Source organism: Sorex araneus, chromosome 1, assembly GCF_027595985.1.
Source record: "Sorex araneus isolate mSorAra2 chromosome 1, mSorAra2.pri, whole genome shotgun sequence".
Classification (NCBI taxonomy): Eukaryota; Metazoa; Chordata; class Mammalia; order Eulipotyphla; family Soricidae; genus Sorex; species Sorex araneus.
In genome coordinates, this window is record NC_073302.1 from 244,912,111 (window position 1) to 244,937,473 (window position 25,363).

The 25,363-nt window shown below is 37.9% G+C and overlaps 1 long non-coding RNA gene and 1 pseudogene across 1 annotated transcript in view; one reads left to right on the forward strand and one right to left on the reverse strand.

The window, feature by feature from the left end:
* LOC129405540 (uncharacterized) overlaps positions 1-25,363 on the reverse strand; it is a 541,664-nt gene that overhangs the window by 462,233 nt on the left and 54,068 nt on the right. The window lies entirely within an intron of this gene.
* LOC129401152 (U2 spliceosomal RNA) lies at positions 12,701-12,775 on the forward strand (annotated as a pseudogene).

Consider the following 25,363-nt stretch of genomic DNA (forward strand, 5'->3'; position numbering starts at 1 on the left):
AAAGCTTCTGCACCGCAAGAGATACAGTGACCAGAATACAAAGACTATCCACAGAATGGGAAAGGATATTTACACAATACCCATCAGATAAGGGGTTGATATCAATGGTATATAAAGCACTGGTTGAACTCTACAAGAAGAAAACATCCAACCCCATCAAAAAATGGGGCGAAGAAATGAACAGAAACTTTACCAAGGAAGAAATACGAATGGCCAAAAGGCACATGAAAAAGTGCTCTGCATCACTAATCATCAGAGAGATGCAGATCAAAACAACCATGAGATACCACCTCACACCACAGAGACTAGCACACATCCAAAAGAACAAAAGCAACCGCTGTTGGAGAGGATGTGGGGAGAAAGGGACCCTTCTTCACTGCTGGTGGGAATGCCGACTGGTTCAGCCCTTCTGGAAAACAATTTGGACGACTCTCAAAAAATTAGATATTGAATTCCCATTTGACCCAGCAATACCACTGCTGGGAATATATCCCAGAGAGGCAAAAAAGTACAATCGAAACAACATCTGCACATGTATGTTCATCGCAGCACTGTTTACAATAGCCAGAATCTGGAAAAAACCCGAATGCCCCAGAACGGATGACTGGTTGAGGAAACTTTGGTACATCTATACAATGGAATACTATGCAGCTGTTAGAAAAAAGGAGGTCAAGAATTTTGTAGTTAAGTGGATGGGCATGAAAAGTTTCATGCTGAGTGAAATGAGTCAGAAAGAGAGAGACAGACATAGAAAGATTGCACTCATCTATGGTATATAGAATAACAGAGTGGGAGACTAACACCCAAGAACTGTAGAAATAAGTACCAGGAGGTTGACTCCATGGCTTCGAGGCTGGCCTCACGTTCCGGGGAAAGGTCAACTCAGAGAAGCGATCACCAACTACATTGTAGTCGAAGGCCATGTGGGGGAAGGGAGTTTCGGGCTGAATGAGGGCTAGAGACTGAGCACAGCGGCCACTCAACACCTTTATTGCAAACCACAACAGCTAATTAGAGAGAGAGAACAGAAGGGAATGCCTTGCCACAGTGGCAGGGTGGGGTGGGGGGGAGATGGGATTGGGGAGGGTGGGAGGGACACTGGGTTTACGGGTGGTGGAGAATGGGCACTGGTGAAGGGATGGGTTCCCGAACTTTGTATGAGGGAAGTATAATCACAAAAGTGTATAAATCTGTAACTGTACCTTCACGGTGATTCTCTAATTAAAAATAAATAAATTTAAAAATTAAAAAAAAAAAGATAATAGGCATATAAAATAAAGCAGAAAAATATCAGGTCAAAAAAAAAATTTACCTATTGAACTTAGTTCCAGTTATGACTGAACATTATGCACTTTTATTATGCTATACTAGTTTAATCATATTATCCCTTATCTGTTATTTGAGCCCACATCTGCTGTACTTTACCACTTAGCCACATCCCCAAACCCACAAGATAGTCTTCTGCAGGATAACATAGCCTGTGTTTTACAGTCTTGATCTTAATTTTTTTCTGATATTGTTAGGGTGGACTGGAGCGATAGCACAGTGGGTAGGGTGTTTGCCTTGCATGCGGCTGACCTGGGTTTGACTCCTCCATCCTTCTCAGAGAGCCCGGTAAGCTACCGAGAGTATCCCGCCCATATGGCAGAGCCTGGCAAGCTACCCGTGGTGTATTCGATATGCCAAAAACAGTAACAACAATCTCACAATGGAGACATTACTGGTGCCTGCTAGAGCAAATGAATGAACAATGGGATGACAGTGATACATTGTTAGGGTCCAGTATCTGAAAGACCAAAGCACTGAGATTTGTAGTATAAAGTTTTACTGGGCACATGTCAAGCAATCATTGAGTTCAGAAAGCTGAGAATGATGACCGGTCAGGGCCATCCCCTCTAGTAGCAAAGTGGCCCCCTCCTTTGTTCTTGCACCCTTTTTATCCCTGATTTCTGCAAGTTGCCTGTTTCTTGGTGGTCTAGCTAACTTCCTGGTGACCTTTTACTTGATTGGCCACCTCCAACTGGTTTGTGTTGAGCAAATTCCGTGTCAAACTCCTATTGTTTTTTTTTTTTCAATTTTTTTATCAGTGAATCACCGTGAGGTACAGTTACAGACTTACAAACTTTTGTGCTTGCTTTTCAGTCATACAATGGTCGAGTGCCCATCCCTCCACCAGTGCCCATTTTCCACCACTAATAGTCTCAGCATCCCTCTAACCACCCCCACTCCGTCCTCCCCTGACTCCACACTGCCTCTGTGGCAGGGCATCCCCTTTTGATCTCTCTCTCCTATTGGTTTTTATCATCTGCGGATTCACATCTCATCCCTTTCCAAGAGCTACAGGTTTCCACATCTTGCTGTGAGGTCAGAGTTTCTAGCTAACTCTGTAATCCTGAGATACATATCAAGGCCACAGTCATGGCTGTACAAATTTTCCACTAAGTAAGCTTTGGGTACAGAATGACTGCCACTTAAAAATGGTGGTGCTTATTATGCTATGTTGAAAATAATACCTATTTTCTGTGACAGTACTGAAGAGGGCCCCACATTACCCCATTTCTCTTTTAATGGAGTCAAATTATTGAGTCTTCAACACACAGGGGGTCATAATGGGTGCTCACCCCCATCATTTTTATGGCCCCTATTTTCTGAGGGAGGGGGAGAGTCTCCTTAGGATCTGTTGCTCAAGAAGTTCTTATCAGATCTTGCTTTCTGTATCCATGAGTTGTGTCAGGCTTAGCACTGGCAACTATTACTTCCCAGAAATTTTATTGCCATGATTGGGGGTGGGCAATCATGTTGGGGGTAGACTTCCCTAGTCTACCTGCCTACGTCATTCTCCCCTAGAGATTTCACCACCTTAAATCTTTAAAGGAAAATGGTCAAAGGAACATCTTCTGGAGCTGCTTCATGCTGACAATGGGGCTGTAGGCCTTGCCTGCTCAAGGAATGAAATTTCATGCTACCTTGGTTTTAATGGGGCCCAGGCAATGAATTGTGTTTCTGAAGTTATCAATATCTTAAAGAAAAAGATCAGATCAATTAGGCTAAGGAATGCCATGTGAAATGATTAGACCATGGAGGAATAAAAGACCCTCTCTGACCTAGTAAGGGCAGAGCTGTTTGCTGTTTTTAATAGTTCAAAAGTTAAAGTAATAAAAGCCTAAGCAACATAGTATCATACCTATTGATTTCTTCACCTATGACTCTGTTTGATAGTAATTGACTTACTGTGTCCAGATTTTTTCTAGTGAACATAGAAACACCAAGCCACTATTCTGGCTTTCTCAATGCAGACTGAAAATGCTTCTGCACTTCCACTAAAGGTGTCAGTAATATACGTCACTGTCACTGTCATCCTGTTGCTCATTGATTTGCTTGAGCAAGCACCAGTAACGTCTCCATTGTGAGACTTGTTGTTACTGTTTTTGGCATATCAGATATGCCATGGGTAGCTTGCCAGGCTCTGCCGTGCGGACGAGATACTCTCTGTAGCTTGCCGGGCTCTCCGAGAGGGGCAGAGGAATCGAACCCGGGTCAGCTGCATGCAAGGCAAACACCCTACCCACTGTGCTATCACTCCAGCCAATATACAATAGATAGTTATATTCTAAATTTATATTCTGAACATTTGAGCATTTGCATGAAGTCAAGCTGACAATCTTCCTTGGATAAATTCCTTTATGCTAAACAGTGTTAGGAGAGGAGACCTAAGATTTCCACTGGATTCATTAATAGCACATAAAAACACAATTCTGAGTTTCTTCTCTTACTATCCTGTTTAGTCCCTTTTCCAGGAAGATGGTTTTCATGAATGTTATTAAAGCTCTCTTCTCAGATGGGGAGCTTCATGTACTCCCTTAAGCCCTCAATTTCCTTTTTGAAAACCTCATCCCCATACCCATCATTCCTCCTCTGCAGAATATTCTGGCTTAGAGGAAATATTCTTTGGATGGGGTATTAATCCCATGGTAGAACAAAAAAATGGAATTAAGAGCTGTTAAAATTTCTTGTTCTCTCCAAATGACTATATGTGTACATAGAACTAAGAACCGATACTTAAATCACTTCAGATGTTCATTCTCAGCCCTTCAGCCAATTGGCAGGCTGAGGAAAGCAGTTAATTCTGCCTTTTGAGCTGAGGTAAGGGTCTGGCTTCCACTACCCTGGTTAGATTAGTGACAGCATGTACAACGTTGAGTTCTTCAATAAGTCAAGTTTTAATCTGCGTTACCCAAGGGGTTACCTTTTGAATCCAGATTAGAAAATATTTATTCATTCACCTTTGTAGAACTAGAATCTGATTTTTACAGAAGAGGCAAGTTACAGAAACATGGTTCTCTCTCCACCTTCACTTTAAATTTAATTCCGCTTTCTGAACTCAATGCTTGCTTGACCTATGCTGAATAAAACTTTATACTATGAAGATCACTTCTTTGTGTGGTCTTTTGGATACCAGACCCTAACAATATAAGCAGACAAGCTTAGTTTTGGAATTGCTTACATCCCACCATGCAGACAACCAGAAAGGCAAACTAAAGCAGATGATGAGCATCTTCAGCAAACTTGTGTGACAAAGTGTCTTCATGTACCTCAAAATATGGGCAGGTGTGAACAAGCTTTCAACAGCTCCAATCGATGCACAGCATCTGTGCCAGAAGAAGCATAAGGGAATAACTAGGTATCCCATCATGCCCCAGATTCTAAAATAGTCAAGGGGAAGTCAGTGGAGATTTCAAAGTGCCAATATGAGTGCAGCAGCTGAAATAGGGTAGGTCTAACATATTCTGATGGTGGGTGAGTGCCAGGGCCTTGGTATTAATTCTGGAGGCTGGATCTGTCTGTGCCCATGAATTCTCAAAACTCTTAGAACTAAGTCCCACCTTGAAAATAAAATGCTAGAAATAAAATCCAATTGAAGAAGCTCTGGGATAGTAGAGAAAAACTAAAGAGAAAGCTCACATTAAATTGGGCATGGAAATAAAGCCAGCCAACATATCTCAAGAAAAATGCCACCAAATTTATAACACTACACAAAACAAAAATTTTTTTCTTAGAGTAAAAGTTACTAAAGTTTTTGTAAATATTCAGAAAGCTTAAAGTTGAAAGAAAACGTTTTGTATATAAATAGCATTAAGAGATTTTGATTCCATAAAAAGTTATTATAAGAAGTATATCACTGTATCACTGTCTTTCTTTTGTTCACCAATTTACTCAAGTGGGCACCAGTAACATCTCCATTCATCCTAGCCCTGAGATTTTAGCAGCCTCTCCTTACTCGTTTTTCCCAACAATTGGAGGCTCTTTTCAGGGTCAGGGGAATGAGACCTGTTATTATTACTGTATTTGGCATATGAAATATGCCACAGGGAGCTTGTCAGACTCTTCCAATAAGAGGTGTACTAAGTTAATATAAAGAGAAGTAATGAGCAGCAAAATCTCAGGTAGAACTTGGTATTGCCATTTTGGAAGGCAATTTGACATATTTTTTTTACTAAAATAAATATGCTGGTCCCGTACGATCCAGCACTGAACCCCTTAGCAAATACAGTCAAGTGAAAATTTATGTCCACAAAAATCCTGTCCATGAGTACCTTTAAGACTTGATTTATAATTGCAGAAACTTGGAAGCTATCTCGATGTCAGTCAGTGAGTATATAAATAAGCTATGATATATCAAGACAATGAAATTATTTCCAGTACCAAAAAAATGTGCTTCCAGGTCTTATGATAGACAGGTGCTCCCCTGTCAGTACCACCACTCTAGCACCACCACTCCAGCACCGACCTTACTTCCTCCATCAGGTGTGTGAATCACCCTCGCCGGTGACCCATCCACCCTGCTTGTACCCCAGCCCTGTACCCCAAAGCAAGCTCCTCTCAGCATCTCACGGGACATGCATCCCCCACCAGTCACTGTACCTCCAGTGCCGACCTTACTTCTTCCATCAGGTATGTGAACCCTAGCGTCACCTCACCATCTACCTATCTAGCATACCTTTCAAGCCCCTAACCAAAAAAATCACATGGAAAAAGTATTGTCTGCACCCCACATTTGAGGTACAAGTTAACCCAGGCTTCACATATACCTATCAATAAGCCACAGCAACACACAAAGATAGCCCAGTTGCAGGGGCCCAAACATACAACAACATGAGAAAAAACTCCAAAATACAAAGATCAATATGATATAAACAACACAAACTCACCAAGCCTAATGAATGAAGTTGCTAGACCAGATAAATTAAACAGTAACAATGAACTCTACAACCTCTCATCTAAGGAATTTAAAATGATATCTTCCCCTATCCAGGTATAGGACCAGTGGGTGTGGTACCTGGAGCCACGAATCAGGGGTTCGGGCAGAGACAGTTTTTAGACCCAGAACTCTGAGGGATGGGAATCCAGGCAGGCCATGCCAGTAGCAGCCAATGTGCCAGGACTCATTTAGTCTCCCCCTATCCAGGTACAGTCCCAGTGGGGATGGTGTCCAGTGTTATTCTTCCCCTCTGTACCTCATAAGAACCATAAATTTGCCTCTTTGGTGGAACTTTCACTAGGGCAGCCTGATCACCAAAAACACATTAGGCCAATAATTCATTAGCGCCACCTCAATTAATTACACCAAAAATGCAACAGCAACAGTGTGTGTGTGAAAGTCTAAACCACACAGGTCACAATGGTAAAGCAACGCAGAAGTGCACCAAGTTTAGTTAGTGAAGAAACTAGCCCAGAAGACCCAACCAGTAATGAAGTGCTAGACAACCTCTCTCGCAAGGAATTTAGAAGGGAGCAACTGATGATGCACAGGGAGATAAAAGAAACAGTGGAATGCACCACCAAAAAATACAAGATTTGAGAGCAGAAGTGTGGAAAATGCAAGCAAAATTACAAACAGAAATGACAGATCTGAAAAACCCGATGGGCAAATTGAAACACTCAATAGAAGTCCTCAGCAGCAGAGTAACAGCTGCTGAGGACAGAGTCAGTGAGCTCCAAGATGAGGTGCAGAGAATCTCCAGACAACAGCAGAAAATGGAAAAGAGCCTCAAAAGGAACCAAGAGATGTCAAGAGAAAACTGGGATGACGCCAAGAGAAATAACATAAGTATCATTGGAGTCCCAGAGGGACAGGAAGAAACCCTGATGAAGAAGAAACTGTCAAAGTCGTCATTGCTATGACATTCCCAAAGCTGAAGAGCATATGTGACCAGATTCAGGATGCCCGAAGGGTACCAGCTAGAAGAAATTCAAATAAAAATACTCCAAGACACATCCTGGTCAGAATGATGAAAACCATAGAACGAGAAAAAATTCTGGAAGCAGAAAGATCAAAGAAAGAAATTGACTATAAAGGAGCATCTTTAAGATTTATAGCTGACTTATCTTATGAAACCCTCAGGGCCTGAAGACTGTGGTGGGATATAGTGAAAAAAACTCAATGAAATAAGTGCCTCACCAAAAATACTTTACCCAGATAGACTCTCATTCATATCAGAAGGAACAACACATAGTTTGACAGACAAACAGAAACTCAGGAACTACATAGACTCGAAACTATGGTTACAAGACCAACTAAATGGGCCACTTTAAGAGAAGAGAAGCCTCTCAAATACACCAAACTTCAGCAGAAAGATAGGACAAAACCCAATAACAATAATCTCTCTCAACATTAATGGTCTAAATGTATCAAGTAAAAGACGAAGAGTGATAGGATTGATCAGAAAATTGAACCCAACATTCTATTACCTGCAAAAAATATATATCTGAATAGTCAGAGCAAACACAGATTCAAAGCAGAGGTTGGAAAACAATTCTGTAGGCAAACAACTCCCTCAAAACAATCTGGGAGTGGTCATTCAGGTATGAGACCACATTGATTTCAGACTAAAGAAGGTCACAAGAGACAATGAAGGTAATTTCTTATTGATCAAGGGATCTGTACATCAGGAAAAAGTACACTCCTAAATGTATATGCACCTAATGAGGGATTGGAGAAATACTTAAAACAACTATTCATAGACTTGAAGGAAGACATCGATAGAAACAATATTAGTGGGAGATTTCAACACTGCTTTATCTCCAGTCGGTAGATCCAGACACAAGCTTAGCAAGGACATAACTTATCTAGGGAAGAAATGGAAGAAAGGGGCTTGGTAGAGGAAGACAGTTCATCCTCAGAAAGCTGAAAACACATTCTTCTCAAGTGTGCATGGGACATGCTCCAAGATAGACCACATGCTAGGCCACAGAATATACCTCCATAAAATTAAGATAGAGATTGTATCAAGATCGTCTCAGACCATGATGCGCTGAAAATAGAAGTGAACCACACACAGAAACAAACAAACAAAAAAATCCAACACCTGGAAATTAAATAGCTTACTACTGAAAAACGAGTGGCTTAGAAAGGAAATCAAAAGATTTCCTGGAAACAAACGAAAATGAGAACACAAGTTACCAGAATTTATGGGACACGGCAAAAGCTGTGTTAAGAGGAACGGTTATAACCCTACAAGCATTCTTCAGGAAGGTAGAGTGAGCCCACATAATTAACCTAACCCCACAGTCAATCTTGGAGAATGACTAACAAAAGTAGCCCAACCCAGGCAGGAGGAAGGAAGTAGTAAAATTTAGAGCAGAAATTAATGAGATGGAAGCCCAAAAAACAATCCAATCAATGAAACCAAGAAATGGTTCTTTGAGAAAATAAACAAGATCGGTAAACCTCTAGCAAGACTCACAAAAAAAGGGAGAGAGAAAACCCTAATAAACTGAATCAGAAACAAAAAGGGGGATGTCACAACAGAAATTACAGAAATTCAAAAGATCCTCAGAGATTACTTTGAGGAGCTTTATGCCATGGAACAAGAAAACCTTGAGGAAATGTGTAAATTCCTGGATTTACATAGCCTCCTGAGGATGAACCAAGAAGACCTGTAGTACCTAAACAGACATACCACCATCAAGGAAATTGAAACGGTAATAAAAATCTCCCCAAACACAAGTCCTGGCTCAGATGGACTCACTAGTGAATTGTTCCAAATCTTTAAAGAGGACTTGCTCCCAATCCTTTTTATGTTTTCTAGGAAATTGAATAATCAGAAACACTTCCAAACAGTTTCTATGAAGCAAATTATCACCCTGATATCAAAAGCAGATGGATATACCACAAAGTAAGAGAATTACAGGCCAATATGCCTGATGAACACAGATGCAAGACCCACAACAAAAACCTAGCAAGCAGAACCCAACGACTCATCAAAAAGATCATACACTATGACCAAAAAGGATTCATCCCGGAATGCAAGGATGCTTTAATATTTGAAAGTCAATCAACATAACCTATCATATCAATAAAAGGATAAAAAACATATGATCATATCAATGGATGTAGAGAAGCATTTGACAATATCCAGCACCCATATATGATGAAAACTCTCAGCAAAATGGGCATTGAAGGCACTTTGCTCAATATAGTCAAAGTCATCTATCACAAACCCACGACAAGCATCATTCTCAATGGGAAAAAACTAAAAGGCTTCCCTCTAAGATTAGGGACAAGACAGAGTTGCCGCTTTGCCACTCCTATTCACTGTAGAACTTCAAGTTCTAGCCATATCAGTTAGGCGAGAAAAAGATATCAAGGGTATGTAGACAGGAAAGAAAGAGGTCAAGCTATCACTATTTGCAGATGATATGGTACTAAGAAAATCCTGAAGACTCTACAAAAAAGTTCCTAGAAACAATAGACTTATATAGTAAAGTGGCAGGCTACACAAACAACCAAAAGCCCGTGGCTTTCCTATATATGAATAATGAAAAAGAAAAAGATATATTAAAAAAAAATTCCCATTCACAAGACAGCCTCAGAATATCAAGTACCTTGGAATCAGCTTAACTAAAGAAGTAAAGGACCTATATAAGGAAAATCACACAACACTACTTGAAATAAAAGAGGACACTAGGAAATGGAGACACATCCCCTGCTCTTGGATAGGGAGGATTAACATTATCAAAATGACAATACTCCCCAAAGCTCTATACGGATTTAATGTGGTCTTTATCAGGATACCTATGATATTTTTCAAAGAAATAGACAAAATACTCCTGAAATTCATATGAAACAACAAATCGCCATGAGTATGTAAAGCAGTCCTTGGGAAAAAGAAGATGGGGGGGCATCACCTTCCCCACCTTCAAATTGTACTGTAAAGCAGTAGTAATTAAAACAGCATGGTATTAGGCTAGAAATAGACCCGCAGATCAATGGAACAGAGTGGAATATTCTATCACAGACGCTCAAATATATGATCACTTAATCTTTGGTAAAGGAGCAAGAAATGTGAAGTGGAACAAGGAAAGCCTCTTCAACAAATGGTGCTGGGAAAGTGGACAGCTACCTGTAAAAATTAAATTCTGACTGTCTAACACCAGACACAAAAGTCAGATCAAAGTGGATTAAAGACCTCAATATCAGACCTGAATCCATAAGGTACATGGAGAAAAATGTAGGCAGAACTCTTCATGACAGTGAAGCCAAAAGCATATTTAAGGACGAAACACCACTGACCAAGCAAGTGTAAACAAAGGGCACTACATAAAACTAAGAAGCTTCTGCACCACAAAACAGTGACTAAAATACATAAAGAGTCCATGAAATGGGAAAAGGTATTTACCCAATACCCATCAGATAGTGGCTTAATATCCAGGATATAAGACACTGGTAGAACTTAACAAGAAAAAAAACCTCTAACCCCATCAAAAAAGGGGGAGAAGAAATGAACAGAAACTTCCTCAAAAAAGAAATTAAAATGTCCAGAAGGCACATGAAAATATGCTCTACATTGGTAGTCATCAGGGAGATGCAGATCAAAACAGCAGTGAGGTATCATCTTACACCACAAAAACTGGCACACATCAGTAAGAACAGGAACAGCCAGTGCTAGCACGGATGCAGGGAGAAAGGGACTCTCGTTCATTGTTGGTGGGAATGCTGAATGGTCCAGCCTTTTTGGAAAACAATATGGACATGCCTCCAAAAACTAGAATGACCCAGCAATGCCACTCCTGGGAATATATCCCAAAGATGCAAAAAAAAAAAAAAACCAGAAGAAATTACATCTGCATTTGTATGTTTATTGCAGCACTGTTCACAATAGCCAGAATCTGGAAAAAAAACCTGAGTGCCCAAGAACAGATGACAGATTAAAGAAACTTTGGTTTAATCTACACAATGGAATACTATGCGGCTGTTAGGAGAGATGAAATCATGAAATTTGCATATAATGGATGTACATGGAAAGAATTGTGCTCAGTGAAATGAGTTAGAAAAGAGGGACAGACATAGAATGACTGCACTCATTTGTGGAATGTAAAGTAGAATAATATAAGACTTATACCTAAGGAGTAGGGATAAGGGCCAGGAGGATCATGCCACTGTTTGAAAGCTGGCTCCACATGCTGGGGAAAAGGCTGTTGAGATGGAGAAAGAATCACTAAGTAAATGATGATTGGGGGATCACCCAGGGCAGGAGATATGTGCTGATAGTAGACCAAGGAACAAACATGATGGCCTCTTAGTATCTGTTTTTCAAATAATAATGTCCCAAATTAGAGACAGTAAAAAGGATGGTACCTGCCACAGAGGCAGAGAGTGAGGTGGGTGGGGGTTGTGGGAGGGATACTGGGAACAATGGTGGTGGAAAATGTGCACTGGTGGAGGGATGGATGCTAGAGCATTGTATGACTGAAGCGTAATCATGCAAGTTTGCATCTCATGGTGATTCAATACAATCTATTTTTTTAAAATGTGCTGCTAGGTCTTAAGATGATAGACAATGAAAAACAAATGTAATTATTAACTGAGAGGGAAAATAAGAAAAAGTTTACGTGAAGCATGAGTACAATTATATCACATTCTATACAATGAAAATCTGCATAAACAAAACAACCGATTCCCAAAGGTTAGCAGGAAACAGGACTAGGAGAGCACAAAAAGCACCATTTTATTGGAAATCAGTTCCCAGTTTTATCCATGCTTTGAACACAAGAGAACATAAAATAGGAATTCAGGAAGGAGTTCCAAAACAAAGTAAGATGCTTCAAACAGAGCCAGAACTTTCCTAAGAAAATAAGAGTATTAATGAACAGAAGGGATAAAATCTGATTTTAGACCATTCTAAAAAGAAGGTGGTGTTTTACTCCAAAAGAACAGGAAACGTCCATAGGAACCAAGAGTTTGGGGATAGGCTGGTCATTCTGACAATGTAAACTAATCAGAGTCCAGAAATTCTTCCCAAACATAGCGTACTTTGTAATTTTGAAATCAAGAATAGCTTTCCGTGCCCAGAGATCTATGACCAGCTTTCATTACAAAGAAGTAATCTGTAAGATCACCACTTTATTCCTCAGGAGGAATATTCCCAAGATATTTAAATATGAATAAGTTTACAGTTATTTCTAGAGGTCCAAGTCATAAGTAATTGTAATAGGATTAATGAATATATCAACCACTTAAGAATCACCCACATAAATATTATATGATAATTCAATTGTAAGCCATTTTCTTACATTCAATAAAATTCAAATTAAATTTAAAATATTTCAATATTTTTCATATATATGGGATTTTTAGAAACCACCTTTTCATTCTGTAAGATTTTGCACAAACCATGAACATTTTCAAGGTAGTTAAAAGATCGCTTCTCGGCCTTTTGGCTAAGATCAAGTGTAGTATCAAGGTAGTTAAAAGAAGAGCACATGAACACCCACATGATCTTCATCTATCACACTGTCATCCCGGTGCTCATCGATTTGCTCGAGCGGGCACCAGTAATGTCTCCATTGTGAGATTTGTGTTACTGTTCTCGGCATATTGAATACGCCATGGGTATCTTGCCAGGCTCTGCCATAAGGGCAGGATACTCTCGGTAGCTTGCCGGTTTCTCCAAGAGGGACGGAGGAATTGAACCCAGGTCAGCTGCCTGCAAGGCAAATGCCCTACCCATTGTGCTATCGCTCCAGCCCAATCTTCATCTAAAGTCACCAAATTTTACACTGGCAATATATTCTCACTCTCTTGCCTACTGTGTGTTTATATGTGATATTTTTATCTTTCTGATACACTTGTAAGTAAATTGCATACTTTACTCACTTTTCCCTAAATACATTAGCATCATCTCTTAGGTTAAAATTAAAGGCATTCTTTTGTGAGAATATACTACTTTAAAACATGACTGCCAAACAACTGTGGGTGGAAGTATGAAGAAAGAGGAAATTTCATACACTCTTAGTGTGAATTTAAATTAGTCCAGCCTCTATGGATTACAGTATGAAAAACTCCCAAAATATTAGAACTGGTTCTACCATATGGTCTAAAAATTCTACTCCTAGATACCTAATAAAAAAAAAAAACATTCAGGGGCTGGAGCGATAGCACAGCAGGTAGGGTGTTTGCCTTGCATGCACCTGACCCGCATTTGATTCCCAGCATCTCATATGGTCCACTGATCACTGCCAGGAGTTAATTCCTGAGTGCAGAGCCAGGAGTAACCCCTGTACATCGTCAGGTGTGACCCAAAAAGCCCCCCCCCCGAAAAAAGCAAAAGCAAAAATAAAACATTCAGTTAAAAAGATACATACACAACTACATTTGTTGAAGCACTACTATTATAAAATGTGCCTAATGATATACAAATGAATAAGGAAACTGACACAGTGGAATACTATTCAGCCCTAAGGGAAATAAACCAGATTTTCCTTTTTTGAAATAATAGAAATTATAGACATAAATGGAATTTCAGGAGGCTAACTTATCAGTGAAGTCAGAAGGAAAATGACAAAGGACTATCTCACTTACAAAGATAAGCAAAGATTAGTAGCAAAGCCAACAGGAGCAAACAGCTTATGAGCTGTGTTTACCAAATAAAGTAATTAAAAGTGAATTGTTCTGAATAGATTGTGAAGGAAATATTGATACTTTAGGAAGTGTATGTCATATAATAACATTGAAAGATGTGAAGCTGTACCCCTAAGATGCATATTGTTGAGTAAACTAATGTTTTTGCTATTAAAAAAAATACATTCTTCTATACCAGTTCTTAACCAGGGATAACATGGCCTCCTGTGGTTCCCCCAGGGCTTTGGCGGGTTGGTACAGGTGAAGACTATATAACTGAGGGTCCATAATATTAAACTAGGAGGCCAGACAATGGAACAGGAGGCCACAGGAAGGAAACAAAGTTGAAAGGAGGCAATGATTGGAAAAAAGTTGAGAAACACTATTCTGTACAATAATGATATATCTTCACACTTACTGAAATCAACATCAATAATAGAGAAAAAGAAACAAATTTCACCAGTTATTAAGAATATCTTAACTAGGAAGTTCGTTTTCTGACCTAGAATCTGAACAAGATCAAGGGAATAAACTAAACTGTTTCTCCCTTTGGTCTCTTAATATTAAATAGTCCCCTTCCTTAATTTTTTAATTTATTTTTTATTGAATCATCATGAGATACATAGTTAAAAAGTTGTTCATGATTTTGTTTCAGTTATACAATATTTTTACACTCTTCCCTTCATCAGGGTACTATTCCATCACCAATATCCTCAGTTTTCCTCCCACCATCCCCTACTCCAGCCTTCCTCTACGGCAAGAACTTTTCTTCTCTCACTCTTTCCCTCTGGGCATTATTGTTTGCAAGACAGGTACTCTTTATTTTTATAACATTTATTTCATTTTACCTTGAGCCAGGCCAATTATTGTAGACTATCCCATATTAAACTGGTATTTCCTTAATAAGGTCAGTTAAAAATTTATTTCAAGATTACAGATGCAATATTGTGTACTGATTTTGTAGAATTGGGATGCACCCAAGGCCCATTGACACACTATTAGAAATAAAAAACTTGCTTGAATCAGATGATCGGGTGTCCATGTCTCCATTGCAAAGTTTCATTTTGTTATTTGTAAACAGAAAGTTATCTTAAGCAGTGACTCAGCAAAACCAGATGAATATCCTTCTTGATAACTTTGCCAATTAACTTTAACATTTGTTAATATCCTCTAGATTGCAAGGTAATGATTTTCTACCCTCATTATTTTTTCTGGTAACATGTCAAAGTTTTTGTTGCATTATTCTTAATGGATACAGAAAAATAACTGCCATGTAAGAGTGCAAATCTTCGGTGAGGTTTGGTAGAAGACATAAATCTAGGCAGACATTAGACATTTGGCTAGAGAGCATGGAACTATTCCAATTTTCCCACACAGCTTCCTGCAACACACAGGACAATTAGTTCTCAGATTTTGTGTTGACTGACAGCACTGCTGTCTGAATATTTGTGAAGATTTCATTATTAAATTTAATAAAGATAAACATAACTTTAAAAAGAACCTATAACTTTATTATTTTTGAAACTCAGTGTTAGGATTCTAGAAAGCTATAGGAAGTAAAAAAAAAAAAAGCCTTGTTCCAGATCATGAAAACACTCAGCAAGTGACAGAGTACCCTAACTTCCAATGTGCTGTGAGCAATACAATTTTAACATTTACTTTCCAATTTGTCTTCATTTCCTTTCTTTTCTGACTTCTTTAGTGCACAGACTACCTGAGGTAAAGTTTACCTGCAAAGTATGTTACTCTATACTTTGTGAGTCCCTGTAACTTTCTTGAAAATCAGCCAGAAATTGCTATGGGTGCAGAATTCTATAACTTGAAAACTATGCTCAAAGAGAAGAGAATCCAATTTCATTAAGTGTGAGTGTGGTGTGTAGATCCTTCAATAGATTCAGGCATGAGGCAGGAGCAATAGTACAGTGGGTAGGACATTTCCCTTGCATGTGGCTGACCCAGGTTTGATCCCTGGCATCCCATACGGTCCGCCGAACACTGCTAGGAGTGATTCCTGAGTGCAGAGCCAGGAGGAAGCCCCAAATATTGTCAGGTATGGCCCCAAAAGCCAAAACATTAGATTCAAGCATATGCACACTTATTCTGTGTCAAACCAAGAACTAAAATATCCTGCCCCTCTGACATTAAAATCAACTGTTGGAATGGCATTTCTAGAAATGCCTCTAGAACTGCTTAACAATTTTTCATTCTTAACAAATCTCATCAAATCTGCCTGAATCAATAAATAGAATCCTTCATTTCTGGGTTTGTAGTCATTTTCTCCGAGAGCCTTTTGAAATACTCCAGAAATTAGGGTTATTTTAGTCAACAATCCATAACAAACTCTTGGATTAAATGCATGGTCCATTGATTTTCGTTGGTACTTTAATCAAATTTGACAAAATATTTATCTGCTACAAATAGTAGATATGAGTTTAAGTAACTCTAGCTACTTAAGCAGTACTGAGAAAGGTCTCTAAAATTTAAGTCCCTTCATTTCTCTGTAATTGGGTCATATCAGTATAAAACTATGTTAAAAATCGCCGGTTCGCCCAGTGATTTTTCATTTTATTATTTCTAAAATATATGCATATACATGTTTATTTTTCTTAAGTCGATTTCTCAGGTCATAGTGAGTATTGCTTATGAGAAATATCCTAGGATAAAGTTGGACTTTGACCCAATGACAATGTCAATAATGCAAAGTTGATGCTGCCCCTAACAATTATCTTAGTTGCACAATTACATGGGACTACATCAAACTAAGAAGCTTCTGCACTTCAAAAGAAAGTGACCAAAATACAGAAAAAGCCCACAGAATAGGAAAGAATATTTATCCAATATCCATCTGATAAGGGTTTAATATCAAGGATATACAAGACACTAGTAGAATTGTATAAGAAAAAACCTCCAACCCCATCAAAAATGGGGAGAAGAAATGAACAGAAGTTCCCTCAAAAAAGAAATACAAATGGCCAAAATGCACATGAAAAAATGTTCCATATTGCTAGTCATGAAAATCAAAACAACAATGAGATATCATCTCACACCACAGAGACTGGCACACATTCAAAAGAACAAGAGCAACCAGTGCTGGCAAGGATGTGGGGAAAAAGGACGCTCTTTCACTGTTGGTGGGAATGCTTACTGGTCCAGCCTTTCTGGAAAACAATATGGACAGTCCTTCAAAAACTAGAAACTGAGCTTCCATATGACCCCGCAATACCACTTCTGGGAATATATCCCAAGAATACAAAAAGCACAGTAGAAGTGACATCTGTACCTATATATTCATTGCAGCACTGTTCACAATAGCTAAAATCTGGAAACAACTTGAGTGCCCTGAAACAGATGACTGTTAAAGAAACTTTGGTACAGCTACACAATGGAATACTATGCAGCTGTTAGGAGAGATGAAGTCATAAAATTTGCTTATAAATGGATAAACATGGAGAGTATCATGCTAAGTGAAATGAGTCAGAAAGAGAGGGACAGACATAGGACTGCGCTCATTTGTGGAGTATAAAATAAAATCACATGAGGCTGACACCCAAGGACAGTAGATACAAGGGCCAGGGGGACTGCCCCATAGCTGGAAGCCTGCTTCGAGCGGAAGGGAGATGGCAGATGATAGAGAAGGGATCACTGAGAAAATGATGGCTGGAGGAACCAATTGGGATGGGAGATGCATACCGAAAGTAGATAATGGACCAAACATGGTGACCTCTCAGTGTCTGTGTTACAAGCCATAATGCCCAAAAGTAGAGAGAGTATGGGGAATATTGTCTGCCATAGAGGCAGGGGGAGGGTGGGAAAGGGGGGGTATACCCGGGATATTTGTGGTGGGGAATGTACACTGGTGGGGGGATGGGTGTTTGATCATTGTGAGATTGTAACCCAAACATGAAAGCTTGTGACTATCTCACGGTGATTCAATAAAATTTAAAAAAAAAATTAAAAAAGCATTAGACTAGTCAGAAGAGGCTTTACAAATGTAAGAAAAATCAAGTGTGAAGAGTTAAGCCACTAAATCTGCAAGTAAAGTTCTCTACAATAAAATCAATGTATTTTGCACTATTTCATAATGTTAAAATTACCTAAAACAAAAGTACTCAGAATTACACCTAACATGGATATTTAAGTCTTAGATTCAAGTTCTTATGCAAGTTTTGCCTCTCTTCATGCCATCTTAAAAAAGATTATTGCAAATTGTCTTTTGAAATGCTTTTAGAGTAGGTAATTACCCTCATATGTATGGGAATGTCACACATCATAACTCTTCATTATCCTTTTTTATTTAGTAGAAGATCTAACCAAAAATAAGGGGATTCATTATCATACTATGTCCACTGAGAGCTGTTTAGTTATGACTGATTTCAATGTATTAGGTACTTATAGAAAGAATTTTTATTCTGGCTGTAGCTATGCTCTGGGGTCATTCATTCCAAGGGACCATATATGGTACACGAGATCAAAGTCTGCATATAAGGCAGGAGTCTTACCTGCTGTGTTATCTCCCCAGCCCACTCTACAAAGAATTTGTAATGTCCCCTTACTTTCTTCTCTTCTATATCCTTTGCACGAGTTTCATTAGTGAATAACTACAAAGAGTCCATAAGGAAGAAAATATTAGAAAGAACAGAGTATGTAAGTGAATCCACAGAAAGCAGACATTTTCTTTATTCTAAAATTTAATCTTTTGTATTAGTGAAAGCTCTGTTATAGGAAAAAAATGTTCCTGAGCTCTAGCTTTCATCAGCTCTTCATTTAATCATTGGCTCAATGTCTCTTTTCTCTTTTGCCAAATAATAACCTATCAAAAGGCAAGGATTTTATCTTGTCATTGCCATTTGCCAAATGCTAGGTAAAATTCTAAGCACATAACAAAATCAATATCATGCTACTAAATGAATTAATGAATAAAAATGGAAAAATCATAATTACAGAAAACATCACAGAAGCCTTGACTCAGACAGGGAATCCTCAGACTTTTCTCTCAGGGATATGAAACAGATTTCACTTTTCTCCTTACTCTATCTATGTACGTTTGAATAGTACTTCAAGCAATTTTAGCACTTTGAGATTCCTGAGGGTCATCCCTATCAACAGTCACTCTCTTGGGATTTAGTGATAGCACAAAAGACTAGAGTGCATATTTAGCATGTAGAGGAACAGGTTTATTCTCCAGCACCCCCGTAATCTTGAGCATAGCCAGGAAGAGACCTGTAAGCATCAATCCAGGAGTAGACACCCAAGCACTATTTGGGGTTCCCCCAGCCCCAACAAAGAGACAGAGACAGAGTGAAACAGACACAGACAGACACAGAGAGAGCAAAGCAAAATAAAAACAAAGATAATAAAGATAATTTCTCTCGACTATGGATATGGCCTTTATTACCTCTCTTGACACTTCCAATTTGATTACATGAGAGATTCTGAGAGCAAATACATACTTTTCTGGGGCTGGAAAGAGTTCAGTAGGCAGGGCATTTGCCTTGCATGCTCCTGACCCAGGTTTGATCCTTGACACCCCACATGGTCCATTGAGCCCCAGCAGGAGTTATCCCTGAGTGCAGAATATAAGTGAACCCTAAGCACAGTAGAATGTGTAACAAACAAACCAAAGGGAAAAAAAAAGAAAAATAAATAATTTCTTTATATCAACCAAATGCTTTGATTCACCAGTACCCAAATTAAAATTGTCCAAATATTTAAAATCAACTCTCATACAAATTGCTAGGATTAGGTCAGAATCCAGAAACTAAGTTTTCAGTCCCTTCAGACAGCTACCATTTGAGATCCCAGCTGTGGATGGGAAGTCCAGGCTTTCTAGTGTTCCATCTTGATAATAAGAACTGAAATTTCTTCATGTTTGATTATTTATTATAATTACAACTCAGAAAAGCTTTATTCTGTTATAAAGTATATACTTCATAAGTAGCCAAACTTGAGATATTTTTTTGACAGAGTATAGAGGAAATGGTGTAGAACTTTGATGCCCTCTCAAGTATACCATCTTCCTAGCACTTCTGTTGTTTTCACTCATCTAGAAAGTTCCCCAGATGATCTTTCAGGGTTTTAGATGGAAGATCTGTTTTATAAGCACTTCAAGTTAATGCTGGCTCACACTACCGTTTGCACACACTTGGATGTGGCTTATTCAGCACAGCTGAAGCACCTGCATTAAAGTGTTAAATCATTGGCCATTGGTGATTGAATTTGGTCATTCTCACCTCAACGGAGTTGAGGGGGAGGAGTTGAAAGTTCCAAGTATCTAGTTTTTCTGGTAACCATCTGTCTCCTGAAACTACTAGAGTCAAATCTTAAGAGTCATTCATTTCATGAGTATCAATTCAAGTTGACTGAAAAGAGCACAAATTATTTTAGTAACTAAAGATTTTAGGACCTCTGCTCTAGGAACTAGGGATATATTTCTTATGTAATATAAAGAACATACTTCTCATTATATGGTAGTCACTTTTATATGGTAGTTAGTTATATCACCAAAGGCTCTATGAAGGGAAACATAGCCCTTCTGAGTTGAAATCCATTGTTAAAGTGCAACATAAAAGAGCCTTTTACTACCCCACAATGCCAACATCATACAAATTTTTTTAAATTTATGACTCCATAAGTGTAATATGCGCTTACCACTGGGAACATGTTTGAAAGACAATTCAAGAGGACTTATACCTTATGTTCCACATTTCTTCCTTAATATTTTCTATATTGTGTGTGCATGGGTGTGCACTTGTATATCCTTATTCTGTTTAAGAAGAATCTCTTTCCCAACCCAAGTCAATCTTTCCCCTGGGATAAAGCACCTCTGAAGACTACCCATGAATCCCACATAAGGCATTTTTGAGTAGATAAGACATATTTTATGCATAGTAGGCACTGTGACTAATTTTTTACTAACTCAGCCTTTGAAATACTGATATATGCACCACTGTTTTCACTTTCAGATATAGATACTGAAGCACAAGTAACTAAGTAATGTGTCCAAAATAAGAACATAAGTATGAGAGTCAAGACTTGAAGGTCAAAGTTGGGCTTCAGAACCCAAGCTCCCAACCATTTTATCTATACCAAACTGTATTATGAGGCTTATTTAAAATTTCATGCAAACTAAACCTAGATATTTTACCATGTGCTTATAAATATTAAAAGGTATACCAAATATCCTTTTAGCAAGAATGGTTTTTATCCTAATTTATCTCTGACTCTTTGCTTATTTTCACCATCTCATCAGAGATTAGACTATGGCAAAGTAGTCTCTTCCCTGGAAAAGCTGCAGGAGAGGTTCTTTGAATGAGAAGGGGAACCCAAGCATGTAATTTCGTAAACAGAAGCAAAATCTCTGAAGGATGAAGTCTCAGAACCTCTAGTGATACCAGCTTTACACAAGAGTAACCAAAATCCAACCTAGAACATTAAGTTAAAAGTTGTGGTTTTCCTGATATATTTTCTTTGAAATCAAGGTAACTTTCTTCCCAATTCTAAGTTCTAGGGGGTCTTAGAAAACTAATTTTGAGAGGAAATCATTGAAATCATTGAACTAATACTTAATTCTGAGAGGAAACCACACACTTATTTCCACACTCAGATTGAATGAGTGTTTTGGTCAAGATGTATTTATAACAGTTTTATATGATCTTAGGAGAACATGAAAGTGACTGCATATGTTTAACCAGGATCATCATCAGAAATCTTTTCTATGTCAAACAGTGAATACTGTACTAACATGTACATATGAATTAGAAATGTCAGTCTTGTGCTCTCAGAACATTATCCCTGGATTCCTGGTTTTCATCTTTTTGGCTTAAATCCTCAAGATAGTGCAACCCTCAGGTTCGCTTATCTATTCAGCTCAGTAATGAACCAATAGCTTCCTGGTCATAATGCTGTCAAAAGCCATCATTGTAGAGAAATTTAGAGTTGACCTGCAATTTGAGAAGTAAACTCAGTACTCCATGGCTACTACTGTAGGCTATAACTGGTGGGGAAAGTAGTATCTACTTGAATAACAATAAAGAAATAATATAGACTATTACTATAAATAGTTATTATCTACTAAACTAGCATCTATTTGAATAAAAATAGTTAACCTTTGAGAGTTATTATCTATGATGTATTTCTAGTGAAATGATGTTTATATTCCATACTTTTATTCTTCATCCTCAGTAGATATCTTCCACTGAATGAGAATAGCACTATTATCTAAAATATAGATCAGAAAACTTTGGTCCTTGAAACAACTGCTCTTAAGAAACTCAGAAAAACCAACTTATATATTGTCTATGATTGCTTTTGTGTGAAGAACAGCAGAACAGTAGAACTATAGTTTTAGTAGAAATCAAATGATCTACAAAATGTTTGTCATCTAATCTTTTAGGAAAGAAAGTACAACTTTTAAATTCTAGGCTAAGTTTCTTGTTCTGGAGAAGATGGGATAAACATAGCTCTTCCTGTCTATCCTATTTAGTTCAATTAAAAGTCCTAGATACACTTTTCAGGGAAACTGAAAGAAAGTAGTGGATGATTAATTAGTAATAACAATCCCAATTCAAAAAACCAGTGGTTAGTGTGCCATTTTCCACCTATATTATTATCGTTTTTACTATTTTTCTTAACGGATAGTTACATCTGCAGAATTTTATGACAGACCTGCATAACTAAAGCATGACCACGGTATTTCTGACTGAAAGACTAGTAAAGATATTCAAAGAAAATGGAGAGTACTAGGTATATTGAAATAGTAGAAGCAAATAAATTGTTTATTAATGTCTTCTCATTCCTGAGCTGTGCATATATGCAGAAGATATTAACCAGAATATAAAGGGTTTTGAAAACTAAAACAAAACAAAAACACTAGACCTGCCATATATTGGACTAGCTCTTTAATTATGCACTCCTCTACACATGGAATAGATACAAGTAACACCACAAAAAAAATTTTTTTTGTAAACTATACAAACTATGAGCTACCCACAGCATGCCAAAGGGAGTTTGGCATGCTGTGCCATTCTCAGCCTGTACCTAATCGGGCTGCTAAATCAAACATATCAACATTCAATACTGTAGGATTTAACAAGATCCAGAATCTTGCAACCTGTAATTCAAAATGTGTCAGACTTAATCCAAAGTTTCTAAGCATATAAAGATCCATAAAAATAAGAAAAGTCCCCAGTTTCGTGTCACATAGGAAAGAGAAACCCAGACATTAATATTGGGATAAAAATGTTAGAATTAGCTAAGACTTTAAAGTGGCTCTTATTAATATGCTACAGCAAGCAATAAACACTCTTGAAACTAATTGGAATAAAGAACATCTGAAAGGGTAAAGTACAAAACAGAAATTTTAGAACTTAAAACTATGTAAAAAAAATACTAGACAAAAGACTAATAGTTGAAACTCTTTCCAAAGGGTCAAAGAATACACTGTTTTAACAATTCAGACGTACATGCCTTTACTGAAATATAGTTTTACTTTTCAAATATTTTATTAAAAATCTCTTGCATTTTTAATCTAAGCTTATTAATCACAAGCCTTTATCATTATTAAGTGGTTACACAATAGACTAGTTTGTTTGCTTGATTACTTGAAACCTGTAATGGATCTCAGTTTTCTGCAATTTGCAACAAAATTTTCTAGCATTACTTGTCAAGTAATTGCTACATCTATTGCTTGATGTTTTGTACCAGTTAGTAAATAATTATAAAAGACAACTAAGTTGTGTTAGGACACAGAGGCTACACAGGAAAGTATCATACAAAAAGCATGAGTTCAATAGATTTGGTACAATAATTATTTTTTAAGACTTCTAATCAGAGTGGCTTCTGAGTTGCTATGGTTGGGAGGCGAGGGGGGAGTGGGAGCGTGGTTTTCTTACAAGTTAACCTTAGTTCTATTATCAGTACCTATTTAGGTTGTCTTTTATTGTGTATTGTATCCAGTTTTATAACAGTTTATTGCATGAAAATTCTTCCAATATGCTTTCACCTTCAGATCTATTGCACTTCAAATAATTCTTTTGAACTTCTTACATATGTTAGCATATGGCAAAATATGTCATCCTTTTTATACCTGAAAACTACCATTGTACCACACCTTTATTTCATCAGTGTGCAATCCATTGCTACCATATTTTAGTCACTGTAAAAAAATATGTGGTAAACATTGGAGTAGATATTACTTCTCATATAAATGCTTTCATATTCTTTGTGTAGATACCTAAAAGTTGGGTTACCCTATCATATGTAGGCTTTTCATGAAATTCCACTGCATTTTCCTGAGCGGTTCCACAAATTTACGTGCCCAGTGAATATTTTTAAATCTATAAATTTATGTTAATTAAAAAATTTCAAACAGTTTAAATTTTAAATTCTTTTACCGTCACCAGTTCCTATTCTGTAACTTGACAACCATAAACTGAGAGTATGTATATAGTAATCTTGCCTCGTTTACATAAACTATATTGCAGGGTATCTATTTTTTATGGCAGTAAGTCTTTTAATTTTTTTACAAAGTATTTTACCCCAATTCAAAGTTGGAGGTCATTGGGACTCCATCAGGACTCCACTTCCATACTCAGAGAAGCTGGAAGTGAGGCATGTGTATCCAGGGATCAAACTCAAGACACTTTACCCTCCATTTCTCCAAATGCAGTCATTTGACCTCTTATATTCTAGCCCACTTACATACCAAAAGTAGCATATGTTTGTTTGGTTCTAACATACTAGCTTGTATTCTCTTTTATATGGGCTTAAATGGCTCCAGAATGAAATACAACAACTTCACACACTTCTTTCTTACTGTGGTGTGAAGGTGCTAGGTGGTGGGATTGGTGTTTGAATATTATAATGAACTATTGTGAACAACTTTATAAAAATAAAATATATAAAATTTTGGGGAAAAAGATGTGTTTGCACACTCATTTGAAAATGTGGCTGTCAGAATCTGGAAAAAGCCCGAGTGCCCTAGATCAGATGACTGGTTGAAGAAACTTTGGTACATCTATACAATGGAACACTATGCAGCGGTTAGAAAAAATGAGGTCATGAAGTTTGCATATAAGTGGATCAGCATGGAAAGTATCATGCTAAGTGAAATGAGTCAGAAAGAGACAGACATAGAAAGATTGCACTCATCTGTGGAATATAGAATAATAGACTAGGAGTCTAACACCCAAGAATAGTAGAAATAAGTACTAGGAGGTTGACTTCATGGCTTGGAGGCTGGTCTCTCATTCTGGGCAACTCAGAGAAGGGAACACCAAGTAAAATGTGGTCGGAAGTCATGCGGGGGAGGGGTGACGCGTGCCGAATATAGACTAGAGACTGAACACAATGGCCGCTCAACACCTTTATTGCAAACCACAACACCTAATCAGAGAGAGAGAACGAAAGGGAATACCCTGCCATAGAGGCAGTTTGGGGTGGGGGGAGACAGGTCTGGGGAGGGTG